The 9,702-nt window shown below is 40.1% G+C and overlaps 1 pseudogene; it reads right to left on the bottom strand.

Annotated features, from left to right (window-relative positions):
* Positions 1–1,250: 1,250 nt before the first annotated feature.
* Positions 1,251–2,615, bottom strand: LOC149179816 (phospholipase A1-Igamma3, chloroplastic pseudogene; annotated as a pseudogene).
* Positions 2,616–9,702: the final 7,087 nt, after the last annotated feature.

Below are 9,702 nucleotides of genomic sequence, written 5' to 3'. Positions count from 1 at the left end.
TCTTTTAATTTAATTTTTTATTGATTTTAAATAAATAATAAATAATAATAATTTTATTAAGAAATTTTTTAATTTAATTTTTATTAATTTTAAATCAACTTTATGTATAGATTAGTTTGGATTAATCTTAATTTTGGGTCTATGAAATACGAAGAGGGACGAAATCTTTTTTTCATCTTGTAGAGAGATGAAACCTTTTTTGATCTTGTAAATATTTTTAATTTTTTTTTTCTAGATGTTTCATAAATTCAAAGTTAAGATAGATCTATCTTATTTGTGTTCTTCAATTTATACCTTACGGGCGTTTTCTTTGCAACATCTGGTGCAAATGCTAGTTATTATATGATTTACATTCCATTGTTTGACACTTTAACCTACTATTGTTATTTCATATGCATTCCATCATTACACGTATTATAGAGTTTGACAATTGCATTGAAAACGCGTAATTCGAAGAGGTAACAGTTTTGGGTGAAAGTAATGGAAGTTGTCTTGCTAAAGTTTTGGAAATTCAGTTACCGCGGTGAAGCTTTCGAATTTTGGGTGCTAATGAGTTGTTAACGATGTTGAATCAATTTCCATGATCATAAATACTATTGGAATACTTCCTGATTTTGGTGAGAATTGGTGGCCTCAGCAAAATTTTTCGTCTAGTTAATATTTGTGAAAACAATTTAGGTTTTACTTTATCAATAAAAAAATGGAGTTGTTTTACGGAGGTGAAGGAATTGCCCTCACTGCAGAAAGTAGTTAGAATTTGGATAAAAATATTTCAAAAAATCATATAAAGACTGTTTTAATCATTGTTTTTTATAGTGAAAATAGATTCAGTATCATCGAAAATTATTAAAACACTTAAAATTATAAAGTTTGACAATTTTTATTTCAATTTACAAAAATCCATATCAATTTTTTTCAAAATATAACCAAATTTCCATAACTTTCAAAGCGGACCAGCATAAATTTTAAAATACGCCATACAAAATTTGGCTAAATTGTTCCTCCCGTCAATGCCAGCGAAAACAACTTCGGCTTTACCCTATCAATATAAAAAATGTACATCACGTATTAATTTTTAAATGATAACGAGTGAAGACCTCGCCTTTGTAGATAAAGGATCTTCCTTTTCAGATTTCCATTTGCCATGCATCGATTAGCTGCTCGTTGTTATTTGATTAAAGTTGACTGGCATGGCACCGTAATATTCAATTAAACAGTTCAGTATACACATCACACAAAATACGAATTGGTCAGATCTGGTGCGGTTCATAGTCCGCATCGGGAGATCGAGGAGATCTAGCAGGCCATTTTTATTTACCTTTTGCGCTTTTTACTAGACCTTTGTTTCCTTCATGCCACCAGCGGGACGGAATATGGAGGCTATTGATCAATAAGTCACAGCTCTTATTGACAAGAGCTGGATCCCGACCTGAAGATTTGAAGGATTTGTTTTCCCCAACGTAGCCATCCAGTAAATGGAGATAAACCTCTAAATTATGAAAGTCAGAGAGATTATGAGTGGGCTTCAAGAAGGGAGAGTTATCGTTCTGCAGGCAAACCTGGATACCCACATGAAAATATGTCCAGGGAAACCAACAGAGTACTTTGCTCACCCACCCCATGTTCTCGTTCATAAAAAGACCAGGGACGTTAGGAACAACATCGTGCTGGTTTACCAACCTCAGAACATTCACGCCAATCTCCTCCATACGTTGGACGAACGTTAAGTTTCCTACACGGGGAGAGGCGAAGGCAAACACGGTGACAGGAGCACGTATGCCCTGCATCTTAACTATTTCTTTAACGTCATATGCACTTAACGTTGCAAGCGCAGCTCCTAAGCTGTGTCCTGTCAATGTTACGCCCAGCCTCTCGTCCTTGTATTGTTGCAGCAGCCGTGTGATCTCGCCCGCCACAATATCCCTGGCGCTTCTACTGCATTTTTTAGAACCCTCATCCGCGGAAGTATAACAAGACAGAAATCCCTTTTCTATTCGGACAGTTGGATCTGCAATTTTTTGTACATTCACATGAGCTACTGTAGGCGGCAGTGGAACTAATATGTCTTTGAAATTTTGCATCCATTCTTGCGCTGTTCGCGTTCCTCGCCACGCAACCACTATGTCTCGTCTTCCCAGCCTCTCTACCTCATTTGGATCCGTGCAAACGGCAATAAAGCCTATCCAAACACCTTCGTCCATTGACCTTTCGCCAAAAGAGGATCGTAACCCACCAACATTTGCGTATATATATTTGGTTACTTGATAACCGGAATGAGGGAAACCCATTTTCTGAAAGAAAGAGCGTTTACTGTGCTTACAAGTTCCATAATATTGAGAATAGTCTCTGTCATCAAACGCGTCATAGCAAAGCTGAGCAAAGTCTCCGTATCTGAGAATCTCAGCTTTCAGAATTGGATTCATGGGATCAAGCAATCCTTTCCAAGAGTTGACACCCTGGATATCTCGCCACAAATTAGCAACTTGTGGTAGCCCTGTCTGTGCGGGTTGATCACCATCTCCATTATTTATTGCCGGGGAAGAGGGACTGAATGGATTCTTCATCTGTAAACCCCACAAATCCTTTCTAGAAAGGGGAAATGCAAATCGAACCATCGTATTTCGGAGTTTACAATTAGAATTCAGATGCTGCATGCAGTTTTTCGAAACAAATTGTGTAGGAGGCTCCGGCTTTTAATGGGTTTCTTTTCGGAATGATTGTGGAGATAGAATCGATTGACAAAGATGAAGTAATCGTTAGAGAGTATATATACAATCTTGACATACGGAAGTTTAGAAGAAGGATCACAATGAGAGTTAGTATTCGCGGACGCAGTCAGAATTACTATTCGTGGACTCATGTTGAATCAAGAACCAGAGTCAGACCTACCAATCTCATAAACCCGTGCACTCGCGATTGACTTATTGCGTTGTGAAATTTTGTCAAATTATAATGGAATATTAGAATCGAGAGAGAGAGTAGAGAAACCATGATGAGTAGGTATTTGCACACGTTTTGCACTTTCTTTGATTCTAACCAGCTGGAATTTACATATAATGGCTTGGTCTGGCCTTTCCGCCCTGAACGTAAACGTCTTCATCATTTCCCCATTTCCCTAATGAGGTGCATACATTTACAACAAAGGCACACATTATTATTAATTTATTTTGACACCAACATTTAATAAGTCTATATGTGAATGCATAATGTTTTTTTATTAATTTTTACTACCACAATTTTTTTTGGTGGGCTAAGATGGAATCATTTATATTAGAACAGGTTAAAACCAGTACATACATACGATGACCTCAACCTGCCCCGGAGGGAAACCGGGTTTGTTGGCCATCTGAAGTTCTTAATAGCCATCCAAAAACAAAATTTAACGATTTTGTTAATCCATGCTATATATACTAACCATTCAAAGAAACTAACACTGTTTGCTAACTGCATTATAAAAGATAACAGAGGGTAGCATGTTGTTCAGCTTCCTAACTAAGGAGATAATAGACATATCTTGAAGAATCATTCTTCCATTGCGCTCGGTTGGTGCTCCTCCTCTTTTGCTTCCTGAGTAAGCTTCTTTAGCTGCTGCTGTATCTCGTCAAGCTTGCCATCCTGCATCATAATGGTTATCTGAAGGTTGTTTATCTCTTTCTTTAGATTAGGAATGCCTTGGGCCAATTCAGCCATCTCCATGGCCACCTGTTCCATGGCCTTTGCTAACAACTTCTTCATGACCCAATACACATGTAAGGCCTATTTATACAGGGACATACGTCCTCTGGTGTTTCCAAGATTTGGCAACAGATATTCCCAGTCCTCCATCTCAGATTCTGACTACTCCTCGGTCGCTTCCTCTTCTAAATGCTGAATTATCCTCCTAATATCTGCATGCGTGTCTTTACTATATGCTCTCTTTGCATACTGCACCTAGAGTTTTTTATCGTTTTCCTTCCACGTTTGTTTCCTACTGTTTTGGTGCGTCCCTGTTCCTGATGACCGGCTTGCCAACGTCCTCTTCTCCCTATGCGGCCCCTTGCTCGTCCTGCTCCTACATTGTATTCCCTTGCCCTACTTCCCTGTCCTATTTCGCTGGCGGGTAATCCCGTGTCTACTTCCTCTTCTCGGCCCTTGACTTTCTTATCTCTTATATCCACTGTTGCTTGCCGTGTTTTTTCCATATTTCTCCCTTTACCTATTTCGCTTTTTCTTATCTGCGTTGACTGTCCCGTTCCAGGTCATATATCTCTTCTAGGTTTGCCCGGGTCTGTTCCTCACACTCCCAGTGATCCGGCTTAATGCCTTCAACACGCAAAGGGCTTCCTCCCCTGCTCTCAGACATTACAGTCGTCGTCATTCCGTCCTGTATTCTCTTACACTATATTTTCTTTAAACCAGGAGGTCGACCCTGTGCGATTCCTCCTGCTCCGGTTATCACCTTTTCCTTCCTCCCTCCGTTCACCTCGAGGCTGCTCCTTTCTTGCTTGCCCTTATGCCTCCTTATGCCTCCACCCATATCCACTCCCGCTCACCTACCGACCTCTTTTGTGCTGCTGCACCTTCTTTCTCTGCCGCCTGCACTCGCCATAATATCCCACTCCTCCTCGACTTTCCCTTGTGCGACCTGGTCCTTATCCCATCACCGTTCCGCCGTCACCTCCACCACCTCTGATCTTAAGATTATCCTTCCTGCTGCAACTTACAATGATGCCCAGTATACCTAATGTACAATCCACCTGTCGCGATCTCTTGATGTAAGGTGGCTCATAATTGTCGCCCCTCGTCCTTTTATTGCCTTCCCATCTCATCACATTAACCACCCCGATCGGGGGTCCTTTACCCTTCTCTTTATTGCTTCGTGGATTCATTTCTGTCCTGAGTGGTTATTAGGTTGAGAGTTTCCCATCCAGGTTTATTCATGATGGTAGGCAAAATGCTATCCACTTTACCTTCTTTGCATCCCCAATTTGCCAGAAATTCTCCTGCTTTGTTTCCTTCTTCCTTTATATGACTGATTATTTTATATTCAACACGCTTCAGAATGATAGCCATGTCTTGAATTAACCCTGTCGTCCTCCAACTCTTGGCCACCTGTTCCCAGTCTTTCCCATTGTCAAGTTTCCTGAGCATTCTATTTACTATCTGCGAGTCTCCTTCAATCTCGAGGTTTCTATATCCATCTCTTATTGCTATTTTAATACCTTGGTATATGGCCATAACTTCTGCTTCATTGTTGGTCATTATGCCTCCTTTGTCTGCATACACCCATCTGGTGCGACCCATACTATCTCTAAAGATGCCCCCAAAGCCTGCAAGTCCTGGGTTTCCTTTTGAAGCCCCAATGAAGTTCAATTTAATGAAGTTTTCCCCTGGATATTTGAACTGTGCTTGACTTTGTGTCTGCACTCTTTGGTGTCTTTCCTTCCGGGAATAGATCATGTTATATTCTATATTGAGTCTGGCTAATATTCTTTTCTCCTCCAGATTTGTGTTCCATTCCTCCTCCTCCCAGTTCTCAGCCAGAATGGTTTCTCTTATTGCTCTTTGAATTTTTTCCCAAATCTTCCCTGGTGGATTATTTTTATCCCGAAATATCCTTTGATTTCGTTCTTTCCACGGAAACCATATAAAAAATCCTACAGTTAAGCTCCATATTCTCTTTACTATGGAACATGAAAATTGGTCGTTTCCCTAGCGGATTATGGTCTGCTTTATATCTTTCGGATCTCCGTTAGATTTTCCGAAGAGTATCCTTACCTCATCCCATTGGTGCTGGGCATAAGGACAGGATTTTAGGAGGTGCTCCTAGGTCTCGTTCTCTTGCTTACAAAGGCTGAATCTGGGAGGACCTTGAAAACCTCTTTTCTATAGCTTGTCCCATGTCAGGATTCTCCGTTTCCCTACTAACCAAGCAAAAATTGTTACTTTTGGCCACCATTTATTCCTCTATATTTGTTTCCAGTCTATGTCTTCATCTTCTCCTTCTTGCCGAGTGGCTAAATAATATGCTTCCTTGACAGTAAAGGTACCTTTTGTAGATTTTCACCATCTAAGTATGTTTGCTCCCGTTATGTTTTTGATTCTTCTTACATCCATCTCTTTTGTTAGTGTCTCTTTCTGAACTTCATCAATATTTTCATCCCATTCTTCAGGCTTTCTCCAGATCCGCCAAGTTTCATCTGATTCTTCTTCTCTCTAGTAATCTTTAACCAGCTTTAATCCCATCATTGTTGCCTTCTAGTAAGTGTTTTGTATGTTTTGAATATCAGCCATTCTATCCCTTTGTTGCCATGCCTCCTCCCAGAATTGAGCTATACTTCCGCTCCTGATTTCCCAGAAGGCAAATTTGTTTGTTCTCTGTTATCGCTTGCTAGGTCCCAGATTGAGGATCCTTTTGGAACTTCTTCCACTCTAAGGATACCTTCTGTTGTTGAGGGCATGCTATATTTTTGAGTCCATATTTGTTTCCATATATCTTTTCCTCCTCTCATCCACCTCCACCATAGTTTTGCCCCCAGGAGTTGATTTAGAATTCCAGGGTCCCTGAGGCCCAGTCCTCCTTTTCCTTTTTGTTTCCATATGCCTTTCCACGACACTAGGGCCCATTTCCTTTCCTTATTGGGTCCTCCCCAAAGGAATTTTCCAAAAATTTCCTTCATTTTAGCGCAAGCTCCTTTAGGGGCTGCCATCACCGATAGAGGGCAAATTGGGATGGCCTGGAGAATTGATTTTAGGAGTACCAATCTTCCTGCTATATTTAGTGCTCGGAAGGACCAATTTTCTAATCTTCTCTTAAGTTTGTCAATAATTTGAAACCAATTTGATACTCTTGAAGGGTTTAGAGCTAGTTGGTTCCCTAGATATTTTGTTGGAAACTCTCCAGTTCTAAAGCCCAAAGTTCTGGTCAAGTGAGATTTTATCAGTTTTGGGGTGTTGAAGATGAAGGTGCATGACTTTTCCTTATTGATTTCCATCCCTGATGCTTCCATGAACAGATCCAAGATCTTTTTCGCTCATCTTACTTCCTTTAGTGATACCTCACAGAATAACATGATATCATCTACGAACTGCTGGTGGGTGATAGGCATGTTGTTTCCCCATAACCGAAGTCCCTTTATCTTTCTTTCCTTTATCTCTTTTTTGATATATCTTCCCAGACCATCTGCCGCCATAATAAACAAAAAGGGAGACAGAGGGTCCCCCTGTCTTAATCCTATGGTGGCATTAAAAGTCGAAGTGGGAGTACCATTCAATAGGATAGAAAAGTTTAGCATTGATATCATGCTATAGATCCATTCAATCCATCTATGATTGAAACCGAAAGCCCTGAGCGTTGCCTTGAGGAAGTTCCAATTGAGTTGGTCATAGGCTTTTGATAAATCCAGCTTTATCATCATTCCTTTCTCCTTTTTTTGCTTTAGAGAATGGATCACCTCCTGGGCTACCACCAGCCCATCTAGGATTTGTCTCCCTTCTACGAAACCGGTTTGTTCTGGGGATATAATGTTCACAAGGATTGGTTTCAATCTTTTAGCTATCAGGGTTGCAATAATTTTATAAATAACATTACAAAGGGCTATTGGGAGAAAACCTTGGGCGTTTGGATAAGAGTAAATAAGGTAGAGTTAAGACTTGACCATACCTTTTGCTCTCTTCGCGACTCCTCTACCATTTCCAGAATATCTTGTCCCAGGAAATGCCAACTTCCTTGATAAAATTCTGCCGTGAATCCATCTGGTCCTGGTGCCTTATTTTTCTTCATTCCTTTTACTATGTCCTCTACTTCTTCTAGTGATGCTGCTCTCATCAGAGCTCTGTTCTGGTCTTCAGTTACCATCTTGGGAATTTCATTTCAAATTCTTCCTATTGCCTCATCTCTATTGACCCTTGGTTCTGTCAACATATCTTTGTGATAGCCTACTAAAACTTGTTCCATTCCTTCATGTTTTGTTACTCTTTTCCCTTCACTGTTTAGAATGGAGAAGATTCTATTCCTTTGACTGTGTTGAACCATTGCTTGATGGAAAACTTTGTGTTCCTTTCTCCTTCACGAAGCCAATTTACCCTGGAATTTTGTCCCCATAGGATTTCTTCCTGCTTTCTCCTTTCTTCTACTTGACTGATCAGGATACCTTCTTCTCTCTTCTTTTCTTCATTTCGTCCTTCTGTTATGATTTTATGTTGTAATTCCTCCATTTTTCACTCTAGTCTCTGCTTATCCATAAAAATGTTCCCAAACTCTTCCTTGTTCCATTTTTTATTTTCCCTTTGAGTTCCTAGAGCTTTAGCTGAAAGGTGTGCATATTATTTCTTCCTCTTTGTTGACTTTTGGTCCACCAATTTTCTATTTTCGTTATGAACTGGTTATTCCTGAGCCAAAAGCCTCAAACCTGAAAGGGGATTTATGGGGGTATTTTTTAATATCTATTTCCAATCTTATAGGCCAGTGGTCCAAACCCAGGGCTAGTAGAATCTTTGTCTCTACAAATACATCCCTGTTTAGGATCTGTTCTGATACTAAGAATCTATCCAGCCTTGATGCAATTTGATTTCTGCCTCCCCTACGATTATTCCATGTGTAAACTCCATTTATCTTCAGAATATCTACCAATCCTTGCTCTGTTATCATTTCACTAAAAGCCTCCACGTCTTGATCTGGTCTACTTTTTCCTCCTTTCTTTTCTCCTAGGGCTTTAATCATATTAAAGTCTCCTCCTACCATCCATGGAATCCCAGGGAAAATTCTGCGGATAGTTTGCATGTCCTTCAGGAATTTTTTGCGCTCCCTTGGGATATGCGGGCCATAAACTCCTGTGACGAGCACCCACTCTGAGGACCCTATCAATCTGAATGAGCCTGATAGGATTCTAGGGAGACTGACCCAATATTTGTCTTGCACCTCTTGTGGATTCCATAGGATTGCCAATCCTCCAACTGTACCGGTCGCATCTTGGGCCATAACTTCATATTGAATTTTAGATTTTCTCACTATCTCTTCTAATTTTTGGGCATTAATCTTCGTCTCTTGTATTATCATTATACTAGGTTTGTCTTTCTTCACCCTTTCCTTCAAATACCTTTGTTTGCCATTACTGTTGAGGCCTCTGATGTTCCAGCTTGTTACAATCATTTATAACTTTTTGGATGTTGTTGAAATACCTCTGAAATAGGTATGACTCTTCCTGAGTTCACCAGGGTCTCCCCTACCACCTGTATAGTTTCACTCATTGGTCGTCTTCCTCTTTTTCTACTTCCTTTGCGAGAACTACCCATTCCTATACTCTGCGTATCCTGTGTTCCTGTTTGCTCCATAGGACTTGTCATAAGTGCTTCCTTCTTCTCCTTGTATTTTTGAAACATTTCCTTGTATAATTGTTTTTGCTCTTCCGGTATGAACCTCTCATCTAGGTTCCTCCAATCCTGTAACAACCTTTTCATTACTCGCTCCTCATCATTTCCATTCTCCTTTTGTGGATCAATCTCCATCTGTGTTTGTTCTATATCTACATTCTCCTCTATCCCTTCTTTTCCAGAGTTTCCTTGATTTGAGTCTGTTTCCTTTATGTCTTTAGTCGAATCCATGGGTTCTTCTACATTTCCTTCCTTTTCTATCTCTCCTTCTTCTTCCTGTAATATATTGAACTTATTCTGACATTCTACCGATACAGATTTAGGAGTTTGTGGTTTGCTTACCGTCTCTTT

Source organism: Pinus tabuliformis, chromosome 3_2, assembly GCF_031772625.1.
Source record: "Pinus tabuliformis cultivar Carrire ecotype Pingquan chromosome 3_2, CPIR1, whole genome shotgun sequence".
In the NCBI taxonomy this organism is placed as follows: Eukaryota; Viridiplantae; Streptophyta; class Pinopsida; order Pinales; family Pinaceae; genus Pinus; species Pinus tabuliformis.
The sequence above is the reverse complement of the archived record's forward strand: the minus strand, read 5'-3'. Positions and strand labels throughout refer to the sequence as shown.